The sequence below is a fragment of the Rhinatrema bivittatum genome, chromosome 7 (assembly GCF_901001135.1).
Source record: "Rhinatrema bivittatum chromosome 7, aRhiBiv1.1, whole genome shotgun sequence".
NCBI classification, from domain to species: Eukaryota; Metazoa; Chordata; class Amphibia; order Gymnophiona; family Rhinatrematidae; genus Rhinatrema; species Rhinatrema bivittatum.
In genome coordinates this window covers 271,046,247-271,061,996 of record NC_042621.1, presented here as the reverse complement: position 1 = coordinate 271,061,996, position 15,750 = coordinate 271,046,247, and positions in this window count along the sequence as shown.

Below are 15,750 nucleotides of genomic sequence, written 5' to 3'. Positions count from 1 at the left end.
CTTAATGAATCTGCCCTTAGTTTTTAGACTGTGCTTAAGCACGGGTCACAGCGCAACCTGTCCGGGAGAGAATTCCATATACTTGGGCCAACAAGGTATACCAGTTGAGGGGCACTAGAGAGCCAGGCTACAAGATGGATGGCTTATTCGCCTCTCCTGCATTCAATATCAGGCCCAGCATGCTTTAGCCTGTGATACTTGTCACTAAGCCCTCCAGACATGGGAATCTCTCCTTCTTACCAGGAGGTACTTTTCAGTCCAACCCAATGTGTGCCTGTTAACAATGTGCCTGAGTTGCAGTGAAAAACAAAAACTGTCCAAGAGATGGAATCTTAAACTGACAAATTTCTAAATACCATCACCATAACACGGCAAGTGAGTTGCAGTGAGTTGCAGTGAAAGCATCTGATGTAAAGGCCTGTGCTGAAACGTGGCTTAGTTTTCTCAGTGCTGCTAATACACAGTCTCAGGTTGATGCAATATTAGCATGTGAAAAACGGGTGTTCATGATTGACTGCCGCTTTCCTAACACGCGCCTGTCCACCTCTCCCTGGTGCGCAATGCAGTAGGCTAATGAGCTGTAGCTTTATAAAGGAGGCGCTAGGGAAAATTGTGCATCCCTAGTGCCTCCTCGGCATCAGGCACCCAGGAGAAGTGGCAGTGTGTGGGTTAGGGAAACGGACACTCAATTTTACGAGTGCTCATTTTCCTAACCCATGCACGCTTGTAAATTGAGCATCCATTTTCCTAACCTGACTGCCATCAAGAATTTTTTTTTTTATGTTACTGCAATATTTTCTGCTTTCCAGGTCATGTCAGCGGGCCTCAGTCCAAGCTCCAGCCGAGGCTGAGGCCCAGGTGTCGGGACCCACTTCCAGGTTGGGTCGCGATGTCAGGCCTGGATCTAGGCCGTGGCATTGGTGTCTAGACCTGGTCTCTGGACCGGATCATGGCATCAGGCCTGGGTTTGGGGTCTGGCCTAGGGAAAAGTCCAGGCTTTGGGCCTGGGTTTGGCTGAAGCATCGGCCTTGCAAAGGCCTAGGCCCAAGCCTCACCAGCGGATCACCACTGGACCAGATAAGTGGGGGCAGGGGGGATCCTGGCCCTGGCATTTTTTCAGGTGGGTTGGTGGGAGGCCCCGGGAGGGCTTGTTTTCATTTTTCAGCTGTTTTTGTTGGGGTTTTTTATTGTTTGATTTGTTATTTTCCTACAAATGAAATGAATCAACAATCCATGAACCAAAAATGAAAACAATTTTTTTTCCTCTGTGCATCCCTAGTGTTTGGCCTTTTATCTCCTACCTCCTCTTCTATTATCAAGGGTGATACCTTTTTTCTTCTTCTCTTCTTTCTCCCAATCTTCAATAGATATGCATGAGCCATGGTGTGGTCCATCTCCTCTCCTCCTTTCCCTTTTTCTCCTTCCTTCTCTCAAGATGTCTGGAAGTCATCCTCTGCTTGGATTCTGATGATCTCAGTCCCACTTGCAAGACGGGAACCTCTTCCATTAGTTAGAAGAAAAAATTCAAAACAGCTTAATTGAGTCCAAAAAAGATTTGGCACTCTAAACTCAAATAAGTTAAAAGTGGCATGAGAGGGTGGAAATAAACTCGCATACAAAACATCAGTCTCCATGAAGCTTAAAGTTAAGACTAAAAAAAAATGAGAGCACAGCTTAAAACATGCTGCCTCCTTGAAAGCAAAAAGCATCCACAAGGATAGAATGGTGATCTCTCTAGGAAAAAACTGAGGGCAATACCATTGCTAGCTGCCACAAGGGGGAGCTGCAACCCAACCAACACCAATCTGTTTCTCCCCATACCTAAATGGTATATTCCGGAACGAGCATTAGTAGGGGACTAACAGGAACCCTACAAAGTAGAAGGTGGATAAGCATTTAGCTTATCAGCTCAAAGTGAGGATGAATAATAGTTCAATTAATGCCATTAGAACTGAAGATGTCAATGTTACTTGGGAAAATAAGTGTGTAATGTTTTTGTTCATTTCTACTCTGCATTATATTCTTCAAATTGTAAAGGCAGTCAGAATGATATAGAGAATTATTTAAGTTTTATAGAACTACCTATTTTATCAAAGGTCCAAATGGATATATTAGAATTACCTATTTTTGTGCATGCAGGAATTAGAGAGGGAACTAAATTCTTTGAGATTAGGACAGAGTCAAGGGGAGGATGTATATTCCCCCTATTCAACAGTGTTTTGGATGGAAAGGTACTTCTGCATTTCGATGCTATTGGAATCAATTTCAGTTATTCATAAAGGGGTAGATTTTAAAAGCAGCATGCGGTCATCCATGTACGCGCGGTTCCTGGTGTGCGCCGAGCATGTTTTAAAATCTGATGGCTGTGCGCATACGCGCCGGATTTTAAAATCCGTGCATGCATGTCCAGGCATTTGCCCGCGGGGGGGGGGGGGGGGGGAGATTTTCGTAAATACGCACGGCGACGCAATCGGGCCTCCCCCAGTACCCTCCCAGTCCGCTCCAATAATGAATGAGAGTAAAACTGAAATATTGGAGATTGTAATAGATCTGGAAAATGAAAGGTGGTTAGAGGCAGAGTTTCCTAATAGATGGTGTGAGGGTTGAATCAAATACTTGGGAGTTAACATACCCTTTAAAGTGAATAAACTATACATGCTTAATTTTCCTCTTTTACTTGCTATAATTAAACTAGACTTGATAGGGTTGTCACTAATGCAGATTTCATGGTTTGGATGAATAGCTGCTATTAAAATGAATATCCTTCCCAGATTATCCTTTTTGTTTGAAATGTTGCCAATAGTAATTCCTAATGGGTTTTTTAAAGAAATTACTAGAGTAGTGACTAAATTTGTCTGGCAGAATAAGAAGCCTAATGTCCATTAGTGTACTTTGCTTGTGGAAGATTAAGGGTGGCTTGGGATTACCTAATTTTAAAATGTACTATTGGGCTCTTTTAATGAAAAAAATTGTTCACTAGCTAAATGAAAATTCTGTAAAGCAGTGGATTCAGATGGAAAATGAAATGGTGCTAGGTAAGAATTTTGCTCAGTTTGTTCAGGCATTGAAAAATGTAAGAAGAGTTTGCATTATGTCCATCCCTTAATTGCATCAGTGATTGATATTAGGTTTGCAATTACTAGATCTAGGCATTTAAAGGTGAACTTTAAAAGCCCGGCACGCACATTAATTAGGGGACGTGCAAATAATTCAGGCTCGTGCACGCCTGGCGGATTTTGAAAGCTGGCGAGATTATGCACGTATCTCCTGCAGCGCGCACATCTCAAACGTTTTAAAAAAAAAGGGGTGGGATGGGGGTGTGGTCTGGGCAGGGCATGAACATTTCGGGGCGTGAACCTGAGATGTGCGGGTAAATACCTATGCGATCCGGCGCGCCGAGGCCCCCCTGCTGCGTAAATTTATTTCTGCTACGGATGACGTGTAAGTTAAAAAATAAAAACAAAATCAGCAGATCTGTGGGGTTTTAAAGGTCCGGGGATAACTGGGGGACATGGTGGCTATTAAACTAGGGGGGTTTGGAGGACCTATCTCTTAACTGGGTGAACTGAAGACAAACTGGTAAAACTGGGAACAGCGTTGGTGTGCGCCCCTTTTTAAAATCCCCTGATTTGTGCAGTAGAAGTGGCATTTCTGCACACAGGCATGCACCCACTTAAAATTTGGTGTACATGAGTGCGCGGCCAGGCTATTTTGTTAAAAGTGCCCATATGCGCATGTATGTAACAAAATGGCCACATCCATGGGCGCAGGCCAATGTACGTGTGCCAATGTGCGCCCACGCGCCTGTTTGAAAGTTACCATCCCTACTTACTTTCTCCTCTCCATTTTCATCTTGGTGGGATAATCTTTATTTTCCTCAGCATTTTACGAAAAATAATTTTTGGGGGTAGGCTGAAGAAGCGTTTGTATATGTTGGTCAAATCTTTATAAATTATGGGCTGGATTTTAAATGCCGTGCGCGTAAATCTGGCTGGATTTACGTGCGCAGGGCACTCGCGCGCCGGTGCGCCTATTTTGCATAGGCCGCCAGCGCGTGCAGAGCCCCGGGACGCGCGTAAGTCCCGGGGCTTCGTAAAAGGGGCGGGAAGGGGGCGTGTCCGGGGTCAGGGGCAGTTTGGGGTGGGACCGGGGGCGTGGCACCGGCCCGGAGGCATGGTCGAGGCCTCCGGACCAGCCCCCGGGTCGGGTGATGGCGCGCCAGCAGCCCGCTGGCGCGTGCAGATTTACACCTGCTTTCGGCAGGCGTAAATCTGCCAACAAAGGTAGGGGGGGGTTTAGATAGGGTAGGGGGTGGGTTAGGTAGGGGAAGGGAGGGAATGTGCGAGGGGGGGGGGTGGAAAGAAAGTTCCCTCTGAGGCCGCTCCGATTTTGGAGCGGCCTCGGAGGGAACAGGCTGCGCGCGCTGGACTCGGCGCGCTCAAGTTGCACAAATGTGCACCCCCTTGCGCGCGCCGACCCTGGATTTTATAAGATACGTGCGGCTACGCGCATATTTTATAAAATCCAGCGTACTTTTGTTCGCGCCTGATGCACGAACAAAAGTACGCGCTCGCGCAAATTTATAAAATCTACCCTTATAAGTTTATATCTATCCAAAGCTCAACACTAGTAAGTCGATATTCAGTGCCTTTTAGCTGGATAAGTAAGGACTTATCCACCTAAATGACAGCAGCTGAATATCTGGCCTCATTTGGCATCCACCACTTATCTGGATAAATACTTAGCCAGATAAGTACTAAGTGGTGGGATAGAAATGGGTGTTTAGGGAAGGAGTTACTTATCCGGTTAACATAGCCAGATAGGTATCAATATTTCAACTTATCTGGCTATGATAACCAGAAAAGTTAGACCAGCTTGATAGCAGGTCTAAAGTTAGTCAGATAAGAATTATTCAGATAAATTGTGACTTATTCGGGGATATTCATCAATATAGCCATTCTGCTGAATATCCCTTATAAATTAGCTGGATAAACATTTTTCTTTGAATATCTATCTCCAGATGCTGGACATTTCTGTATTCAAATATATATATACATATATATACATATATATATATATATATCAACCTAATAAATGAAGGTTGACCGACGTGCCGCAAATGCGCAGTAGAGAGCAGCTCTACTGCGCATGTGCGTTTGAGCACGTCGGTCTTAGGCAGCGGAAGGAAAAAAGAAAACATGGCGGCGGCGGCGGCGGCGGGTGGCGGCGGTAGCGGCGGCAGCGGCAGGCGGTGGCGGCAGCGGTGGCGGGCGGTGGCGGCGGCGGGCGGTGGCAGCAGTAGCGGCAGCGGGCGGTGGCAGCGGGCGGCAGCGGCGGCGGCGGCGGTAGCGGCAGCGGGTAGCGGTGGGCGGTGGCGGCGGCAGCGGCAGCGGCCAGTAGCGAGGGAGGGAGGAGAGAGAGGGAGAGAGAGGGTGGGGAGGGAGAGAGAGGGAGGGAGGGAGTGGGAGGGACGGAGAGAGGGAGAGGGAGGGACTGAGTGAGAGGGAGGGAGGGAGAGTGAGAGGGAGGGAGGGAGGGATTGAGTGAGGGGGAGGGACTGGGAGGGAGGGACTGAGTGAGGGGGAGGGACTGAGTGAGAGAGAGGGAGGGAGAGGGAGGGACTGAGTGAGAGGGAGGGAGGAGTGGGTGAGTGTGTGGGAGGGAGGTAGGGGGTGGGGAAGAGGGAGGGGAGAGGGAGAATGAGGGAGAGGTGAGAGACAGGGATGTGAGTAAGTGGAAGTGGGAGAGGGAGAATGAGGGAGAGGTGAGAGACAGGGATGTGAGTAAGTGGAAGGGGGAGAGGGAGAATGAGGGAGAGGTGAGAGACAGGGATGTGAGTAAGTGGAAGGGTAAGAAGTTGTGGAGCAGAGAAAAAGGGAGTGGAGGAGGGCTGAGAGGGTGGGGAGTGACTGAGGGAAGGGGAGGGAGGTGAGAGTGAGGGGAAGAAGGCAGTGGGAGACAGAGGGTGAGTAAGACTGAGTGGAGGAAAGGGGAGGAGTGAACGAGGGGAAGGGGGAGAGAGGGAGAAAAAGTGTAGAAGGGTGCTGTGTTAGAAAATGGACTGAAAACAAAATGTAATGTAGCCCGTTTTAACGGGCTTAACGGCTTGTATATATATATATAAAACTGAAGGATCTGTTCACAAAGCAGCCTTATAAATTGGGTTGTGGAAGGGAGTTAAAACCCTTTGAGAAGCTTTTGAAGGTATATTTCTGGGCAATAAAGGATTAGTTTCTAAAATTTATAACATTTCTTTTTTTTGAAGGGATGGGCATTAGAGAAATTGAAATCAGTGTGGGGAAAATATTTTAAGTTTCTGCATTTCTGAGGCTCAGTGTTTAGATATATACAATCACCTCAATAAAGAAGAGTCTATATGGATACAAGATATTTTATAGATGGTATTATACTCCTGAGGGGTTATATAAAATGGGGGTTAAACATTCTCCTATATGTTGGCATGGTTGGGGTGAAAATGGTTCCTTCATACATATGGTCTTATCCTGTGATTAAGATTTATTGGACTGAGATCATTTCTTGGATTCATAAGATTTGAAAGTTTCTCTGTCAGTTGTGCCAGCTATTATTTTATTGGAGCATAATTTGGATTGTTTGCATTCCTTGAATAAAAAAGGTATACAGTTAGCTATTCACATACTGGTGGCAGCTAGGAGAAATATTGCCAGTCACGGGAACGCTCCTTGTAGACCTTTGCTAAATTGCTGGTTTCAGTCTCCATGGCATGCTGACGCTATGGATTAAAGATGGTTATTCTGGTGTGACAAGTGTTTGGACACCTTTCATGGAGTTTGTGAAAGCTGGGGAACCTAGTTTAACTTTATTACAATTGGTATATTGATATATGAGGGTTTATTCATATAATTCATTTTCTTTATTGCACTTTTCATTTGTGAGAAGATGTATCTTAAACAGGAGGTACTGAGTGTAACATGTGGAGTAAGTAATCTGGTTATACTTTGCCGTTCTTTCTTGTTTTGCTCTGCTTATTTTGTAACGATGTTATCTTTACAATAAAGTTTTCAAAATTAAAAAAAAAAAGATATACCAGCTGAAGAGAGGGGTTATCTAAAAGGCCATGGCCTCCTGACCTTAGTGCATGGGTTGGCCTATATATTTTTAACAGCCTGCTGCTACTGGGGCATCTTGGTTAAAACAATATGAACAAGCATCAGTATTTTAAATTTAACTCTCCTCTCAGTGATGTGCTGGTTTCACCCTGTACCTGTTAATAAAAATATTCAGGCTACAGAATTCTGAACAACCTGAAGTGCTCTTAGGATGTTGTTTGATGGTCCAAAATATAGCAAATTCAAATAATCAAGACTGATTAGGCAAGAGCTTGAAGGAGAATGCAAAAATCACGTGTGCTTAGAAAAGCCTTCAGTTTCTGCAATAACCGCAATTTTTAAAAAAATGATCCTTTTAACATGGCTTTAACTTCAGCTCCTAAGGACAAATTCTGGCCTAACATAATACAAAGGTTTTTAACCTGGGAAGAGATGGCTACAGTATTCTTTCAAATTTAAATGATAACGGGATTTCAGGGGTTTCAGATCTGCAAAGAATGATTGTTTCAGTCTTTTAAAGGCTTAATGCAAGTTTATTCTGAAACATCTACCATAATTCCTTATTGCATGTAAACATTGTGCAGTGTTTGACAAAGCATCAGAAATGGTTAATGAAATGGGACAAAGAACTGGAAGTCATCTGTATATTTTCTATAGCTCACCTTATCTTCAGCTAGAAATTTAGAAATTGAAGTAAAATACTAGAGAGAAATATTCAGCCACAATCTGGCTGACATAATTAGCTGGATAAACATATCATATACCTTAACCTGGATATTCAGCAACATAGCCATGATGCTGAATATACCTAGTTATTTAAAAGTTATCCAGATAAGTTTATCTAGCTAACTTAGCCAAATTAAGTTGAATATTGGCACTTATCTGGTAAGTTAACTAGTCCTGGAACACTCCATCTCACCTCCGTTAGTGTGCACTAACCCAAAAACTGGCGTCCCCCGAAAAAAAAAAAAAAAGCCCTAACCATGGTAAAAACGAAATTTCCCACGGTGTGCCGAAAACGAAGCCTGAACCAAAGTGCAGTATCGCTGCACATCTCTATAAGAATTATCCTCATAGTCGCAGAATGAGAGGAAAGCTTTAGTAAATGACCTGATGGGGGGGGTGAAGTGAGCAAAAGATCTCTTAGCATCAGCTACCATGGATTTATACTTATGAAACTATCTTTTGGAAGACACTAGATCACCAGTGAACTTTGTTTTTCACCAGTGGCATTCATAGTAATAGAGAAGTTGCTTTTCCTTTCTCAATGTATTAGTAAATCAGGGGGTGTTTTTAGCTCTATGAGATATTCCTGTTTTGACTGGAACTATTTTCTCTTGCCATAGGAAGCCCAAGACTGGGGCTCCAGGATAAGGATGCTTCTTGGATGCAGGTGCCGGTGATACATTTGAACATGCATTTAAATCCCTCATCTCTCCAGTTCAGATGCACCAACTTTGTCAGGCTGAGGTGAAGGATAATGTCAAATTCAGGGCTCTGGGTCTCCAGCAGCTCTTCCCGCTCCAGCAGGTAGTTACCCTGCACCTAGTGGACATTGTGGGGAAAGTCATGGCCCTGCCCCTCGGACTCTCCTTCTCCTTTGGAATTAAGCTATAATTTTTGGCATGTGAGGGAGTCTATAGGAAACTCCCTTAGACTACCTTAAGGGACTGGGCACAGCTGTCTCGCCCAGAACTCCTTAAGATCCAGACCCACAAGAGAGGATCCCTTCGCCAGAGTATAAGAACTTGGGGTATAGAAGGGATAGAGAGGCTTCAGGGAGCAGGCAGGAACCCAGTCTATGCAAAAACCTGCTGTTTGATGGCTGTGTGCTTCCTGAATGTTGCGACCGTTGCTGCCCGACATCTCCACTCTGCCCTCCTTATCTCTTTGATGATTCCTCCTACGGTTGACGGACGTTTGGCTGCCGCGTTGTCCTCCTGCCATCCTCTCCGGTGACCCCAAACCGGCTTGGGCACTGCCTCCCGCCATGCTGTTCAGCTGCCTAAGGGCCCCTGTCACTAAGGGCCCCTGTCACAAGGATGGCCGGCGCCATCTTAAAAAATGGCGTGGGCCATCCATTGCTTCTACCATGTGACGGGGCCGGCCAATGGCACCGATAGCCGCTGTCACATGGTAAGGTCAAAGGGCCATTGGCGCCATTTTGATTAGTGGCAGCCGACGGCCCGAGAGCAGGAGATCGCTCCCGGGACCCCCGCTGGACCACCAGGTACTTTAGAAAAGTTTTGGGGGGTTAGGAGGGTGGGGGATTCTAAATAATTAAGTTTAAAGGGTTGGGATGGGTTTGGGGGTTGTTTTTGTGTGCCCTTTCTTCCCACCCAATCCCCCAAAATGATAAGAGAACCCCATGAACATTTCATGGGGTTTTCCTATCGCTTTCGGGGCCCCCCGATATTTGACGAGTTTGAAAATATCGTACGATATTTTCAGTCAGAAAAATGATTCACATCCCTAGTTAAGATCCCACCTCCCTGTTTATAACTTCATGGTTTTGAAAAAACAGAATTATTTAGAAGGCATAGCTGATTTAAGATGACAGTATCTGTCTCAAGTAGCCAGTCAAGCACAAAACAGCAGGATTTCATCAACTAGTTTATCAAAAATCATAGCGATCTTATCATATATAGAGCATGCATTTATCAGATAGTTGATAAAATCCTTCAAGATCATTTCTGCAGATGGAGTCCATCTGGAGAGTGGCTCCAAATAAGAGGGCAAACGGCAAAAACACTGACTTTTCCAACAATGATTTTGACAGATGCTGCTATAACAACCCCTCCCAATGATTGCGGGAATCAAGGTCAGTATGGAAGTGTCCTGATTTAAAATAAATGCATAACTCGGGGCTCATAGAGAAGCAATCAAAGAAATATGTTTCTTTGTTGTGCTTCTTTGTGCGCCTGGCTTCCCAATCACGTATCTCAGTGCGCACACCTCAGGTGTTTCCTTGGTCTCTTCAGCTATCAGTGAGGTCACCAGAAGGCGGGGCTTGATTATGCTGGCTCAGGAGAAAGAATGAAGCTCTCTGGAGCCAGCAGCCAATGGTAGGAAACTTGTCAGTTCACTGCGTCCGGACTGTGATCAGGCAGGTGGTCCTAGCAGGTAGGTAAGCAGCCAGCTGTAGGCCAGTTAAAAAAAATGCTTGACCTTGATTGGTTCTCCTTCCTGCCTTTTTCCGGGCATCTTTTTGCCATGGCTTCAGGGAAACTGTGACATCATTGGTTGGTTGCTATGCTAACAGAAAGAAAACATGCTGACTGGCACCTGCAGTTTTAGTTTGCCCTTAGACTACACACTTATTTTCATTTCCCCATTAAACTAAAATTTTTGTTATTTTCATGGATGCCCTCCATTTGTTTTGGGGCACCATGAATGAAATGAAAATGGCCTCATTTGTCACATTTTACTCATTTGTTTCAAGTGGAACAAATTCAGAAATATAAAGAAACAGTCAAGGCAGCAAAAAGGAATTATTTCAGTGAGCAATTGAGATTGGGAGAAAACAATCCAAATCAACTGTATCAAATTGTAAAGAAGCTATGTACGGGAAGTGGCTATCAGGAAGATGAGGATTTTGAGAGTATATCAAGTGAGGATTTTGCAGAGTATTTTAAAGATAAAATTGTTGATCTTCAGACAGGATGGGGCCCCCAAACACTATAGTGCCTGAGGGGCAAGGACATAAAGCTGTTCAGAAAATTGAGACTGGTATAGAAAAATGAGGGGTGAGAACAGAATATCCCATGGAGAGAATATGAAGAATTCAATAAAATGTCAGAGGTAAGAATGGGTGACCTTTTAGAAGCTATCAGGATCTGGCATCATCATTATTTATTTAAGACACTCTTTTCCACCAAGAGAGTTCAAAGCGAGTTACAATTAAATAGTAATCAGTCACATGCATCAGATCAGAGGGTAAGAGAAATGAACATAGCAATAATTGTTGGCTTTTTGGTACAGTGTGTTCCAGTGGTAGGAGGAGAGAGACTACAGTGGCTTAGAGTCAGTGATTTGCTTCGTAGATCTGTTTGGTTGGAGTGACTTGCACAAGTATCTAATACTGATATTTAACCTTACATCTCATGACTTACAATATCACACCTAAAACTATGTCTCCAAACATTATAAACAAGTCTATCCGATAAAACTTGACTTTCCCAAAGTTACCTATCCCTCTTTCCCGGTCAAAACAATTGACATAACCTGTTAAATGGTAAATGTTTAAATGTTAATTTGTTACGAATAATTGTAATAAGAATTGTTGTTTGACTCAGTTACCACTAAATGCTTACTGTCAAATGTAATTGGTTGTTATATATGTAAACCGGGGTGAAGGCATCCAGCCATACCTCGGTATATAAAAACCTTTAAATAAATAAATAAATAAATAAATAAATAAATACAGTAGGGCTATTTTGTCAGTCCAGAGAGGTACAGATGTCAGGAGTCTGAGTAAAGGTTTTAGAGGTTCCGGAAAAGTGATTGCAGATGTTAATGGCTGGTATCAAAAGCTGTCTCAAGTAGCCACATTTTTAATAATTTTCTGGAAGATAAGAATTCAGGAACCAGCCTGATATAAGGAGGCCAGGAGTTCCACAGGGTGGGAGCAGAGCTTGCGAAGTTTCTGTTCCTGAAGCTGGCGAGGCGCATGGTTCTCAGGAGTGGGGTCATAAGGCGGATTTGTAACTGTGACCATAGAGGGCAGGAGGGCTCATAGTGAGTGATGAATCGTTGAAGTAGGGTCTTTGAGGGATTTGTAGGTCAGGGTTAGGATCATGAATTTGATGTGCTAGAATATTGGCAGTCAGCGTAAGTTTTTCAGGATTGGGATGAATTGTTCAGATTTATGTACCTTCATTATGAAGTGGGCTGCAGCATTCTGTATAAGCTGTAGATTGCAGTTTAAGGTGTTGGGAATTCCTACATGCAACATGTTATCATTAATCCAGGCAAGACATGACAGTTATGTTGGTGGTATTGATCAGTAATGGTCAAAGGTGGTAGAGCTGGCAGAAGTGGAAGAAAGCAATTTTAGTTACTACAAGGACCTGGGTTTTTGCTGTGAGCTGAGAGACTAGTATGAAGCCAAGACTCTGAACTTGCGAGCTGAGAGCAAGAGTCGTTCCTCCAAGGCAGGTCCATTCAATTTACAGCTGTTAACTTAACCCAGCTTGCATCTTCCAGAAGTGTGGCATTTTCAAAGTTCTGTTGAAAATATGAGGCATTGATGGTGGTAACATCAGAGCCTGTGTCTAACATCACATCTACCAAGTATGTCCATGAGCTTTTGCCAAATGTTAGGAAATATTAGGAAGGGAATGGTGAATAAATCTTAAATGTTTTAATGCTTCTGTATCGCTCCATGGTGAGACCGCACCTTGAGCACTGTGTACAATTCTGATTGCCGCATCTCAAAAAAGATATAGTTGCGATGGAGAAGGTACAGAGAAGGGCAACCAAAATTATAAAGGGGATGGAACGGCTCCCCTATGAGGAAAGGCTAAAGAGGTTAGGGCTGTTCAGCTGGAGAAGAGACGGCTAAGGTGGGATAAGATAGAAATCTATAAAATTATGAAAGGTCTAGAATGGGTAAATGTGAATTGGATATTTACATTTTCGGATAATAGAAGGACTGGGGGCACTCCATGAAGTTAGCAAGTGGCACATTCAAAACTAATCGAAGAAAATTCTTTTTCACTCAACGCACAGTTAAGCTCTGGAATTTGTTGCCAGGGGATGTGGTTAGTGCAGTTAGTGTAGCTGGGTTTAAAAAACTTTTGGATAAGTTCTTGGAGGAGAAGTCCATTAATTGCTATTAATCAAGTTGACTTAAGAAATAGCATGGTTGGTAAGGGGGGTGGGGGGATGCTTGAGTGTGGGTTTCAGAGAGGGAGCCTATATGAGGGGAGGGTAGGGTGTGAGAGAGCAGGAGGGTGTGAGAGAGAGCATGGGAGGTAAGAGGGGGATGGGGGGATGCTTGAGTGTGGGTTTCAGAGAGAGGGAGCCTATATGAGGGGGATGGTGTGTGGGGGATGGGGAGGGGAGAGAGCATGGGAGGTAAGAGAGCGGGGGGGATGCTTGAGTGTGGGTTTCAGAGAGAGGGAGCCTATATAAGAAGATTGTGAAGGTGTGTGTATGTGTATGAGAAGTTGTGAGCTCAATGTATGAAAAAGGGATAGTGTGTATGTGAGGGTGCTAGTCTGTGTGAAGAGATTGCGTATGTGTGAGACAGAGCCTGTGTGAAGGGGTGCATGAGAAAGAGACATTGGCAGCCTGTGAGAGAGAGAGAAAGGGAGCTTGTGTGGGTGTGTATGCAAGAGAGAGGGCCCTGTATGAGGGAATGTGTGTGTGCTAGAGAGTGAAGGAGCCTGTATGAGGGTGTATGTGAATGTGTATTAGAGAGAGGGAGCGTGTGTGAGAGAGGGAGGGACAGAGGGAGCCTGTGTGAGGGGAAGTACTGAGAATGGGGTCAAACTCTGGGACTGGCAATAGAGTGGAAGGGGGTTGAGCCTAGAGGTGGAGGGGAGAGATACTGGCAGGTAGAGGAGTTGGGGCCTGAGAGGGCAAAGTGGCCAGGGGAGTAGGGACAGCGAGTGGAAGGGACACTCTTACAGTGAATTTCTAGGGAAATTCTGCTCAAAATATTTAAAATTCTGCATCTTTTAAGTAATAACTTTATTCTGTATTAACTTAAAATGTAATTACTTAAAGACTGACATGTTAATTGTGTTATTTTGACTAATATAAAGTTTGCAGAATTTTGCAGAATTTTAAGTTTTTGTGCACATAATTTTAAATGTTTTTACCCAGAATTCCCCCAGGAGTACTCTAATGTCTGGGTGGGTGCCCACCTGGGTACCAGTGATCATCAAGCAATATGGTTTGATATCGCAAATAGGATACAGGGAAGTCACACGAAGACCCAAGTTTTGGATTTCAAAAATACAGACTTTGTCAAAATGGGGATGTATCTGGAGGAAGAACGAGAAGACTGGGAGAAAATGTATGAAGTGGAACAACAGTGGGCCAAATTAAAAAGGAGCAATTACAAAGACATCAAATCTATATGTTTGAAACATAAACAAAAGTAAGAGGAATATGAAATTGATCTGGTTCTCAATGGAGGTTACTGAAAAAATAAAAGCAAAAAGAACAGCGTTCAAGAAGTATAAAGAGTGCCAAAAAGAGGAACACAGGGAAGAATATCTGGTGAAACTGAGGGAAACAAAGAAAGAAATCAGGAAAGCAAAATTTCAAGCAGAGGAAAGGATTGCAAAAGAGGTAAAGCAAGGAGACAAAACATTTTTTTAAATATATTAGAGAAAGAAGAAAGGTCCGAAGTGATATAGGGAAATTGAAACGTGACAAGGAGAATTTTGTACAGAGAGATGAAGAAATGGTGGAAATATTAAACAAATACTCCAGTTTGGTGTTCACTAAAAGGACCCTGAAGAAGGACTGTTGCTGGTTCACCTGATTGTAGATAAGGTGGAATAAACAAATCTCCGTTTACAGAAGAGAATGTATGGGAAGAGCTAGGCAAACTGAAAGTGGACAAGGCCATGGGGACCAAATGAGGTACATCCCAGGACACCGAGGGAGTTCAGAGATGTGGTGGCGGGTCCGCCGAAAGACCTGTTCAATAGATCCCTGGAAACGGGAGTGGTGCCACGAGATTGGAGAAGGGTGATGGTTGCCCTGTTTTACAAGAGTGGGAGCAGAGAGGAGGCTGGAAACTACAGATTGTTTAGCCTCACCTCAGTGGTGGGAAAATTAATAGAGACTGCTGAAGGAAAGGATCGTGAACGTGAACTATCTACATTCTGGTAGGATGCTGGACCTGAGACAGCATGGATTCATCAGGGGAAGGTCCTGTCAGACAAATCTGATTGATATTTTTGATTGGGTGACTAGAGAATTGAATTGAGGAAGAGCACTAGATGTGATTTACTTGGATTTTAGCAAAGCTTTTGACCAGAACTGTGAAGGACTTCAAAGGGGCGTGGGATAAACACTGTGGATCCATAAAGTCAAGAGGCTGCCAATGAAGAGTGGGTGACTCGCCAGAATGATGGCTACTGCCTGGAGTCAATACCCTTATTAAATAAACATACACATGCTTACTGTGACTCCAACATCGCTCTAAGCTTCAACAGCAAGAGGAAATGTGGAAAAAAGGATTCACACTCACAAAGAGGGGAGTAGCTGGCTTGTTACGGCGGTTACTACCCCAAATCAAATAAGCCTGATACTTCACTTTCAATGCATATACAGCAAAGTTCTCTGATTCAACGGCAGGGGAGAAGAAAAACTGATACTTCACACATCCAGCAGAGCTCTCTGCTTCAACGGCAGGGGAGAAGAAAAGAGGGTTCGCACTCACAAAGCGGGGAGTAGCTGGCTTGTTACGGCGGTTACTACCCCAAACCAAATGTGCCTGATACTTCACTTTTGATGCACATCCAGCATGGCTCTCTGCTTCAACGGCATGGGAGAAGACTTATACGTCACGCATATCCAGCATAGCTCCCTGCTTCAACGGCAGGGGAGAAGAAAAACAACCAATAAGGGCTAATAACATAGTCTGGGTAAAACAAATAAGCATGGGTGCAGCTTGCTTATTGCGGCGGCTACTACCCCT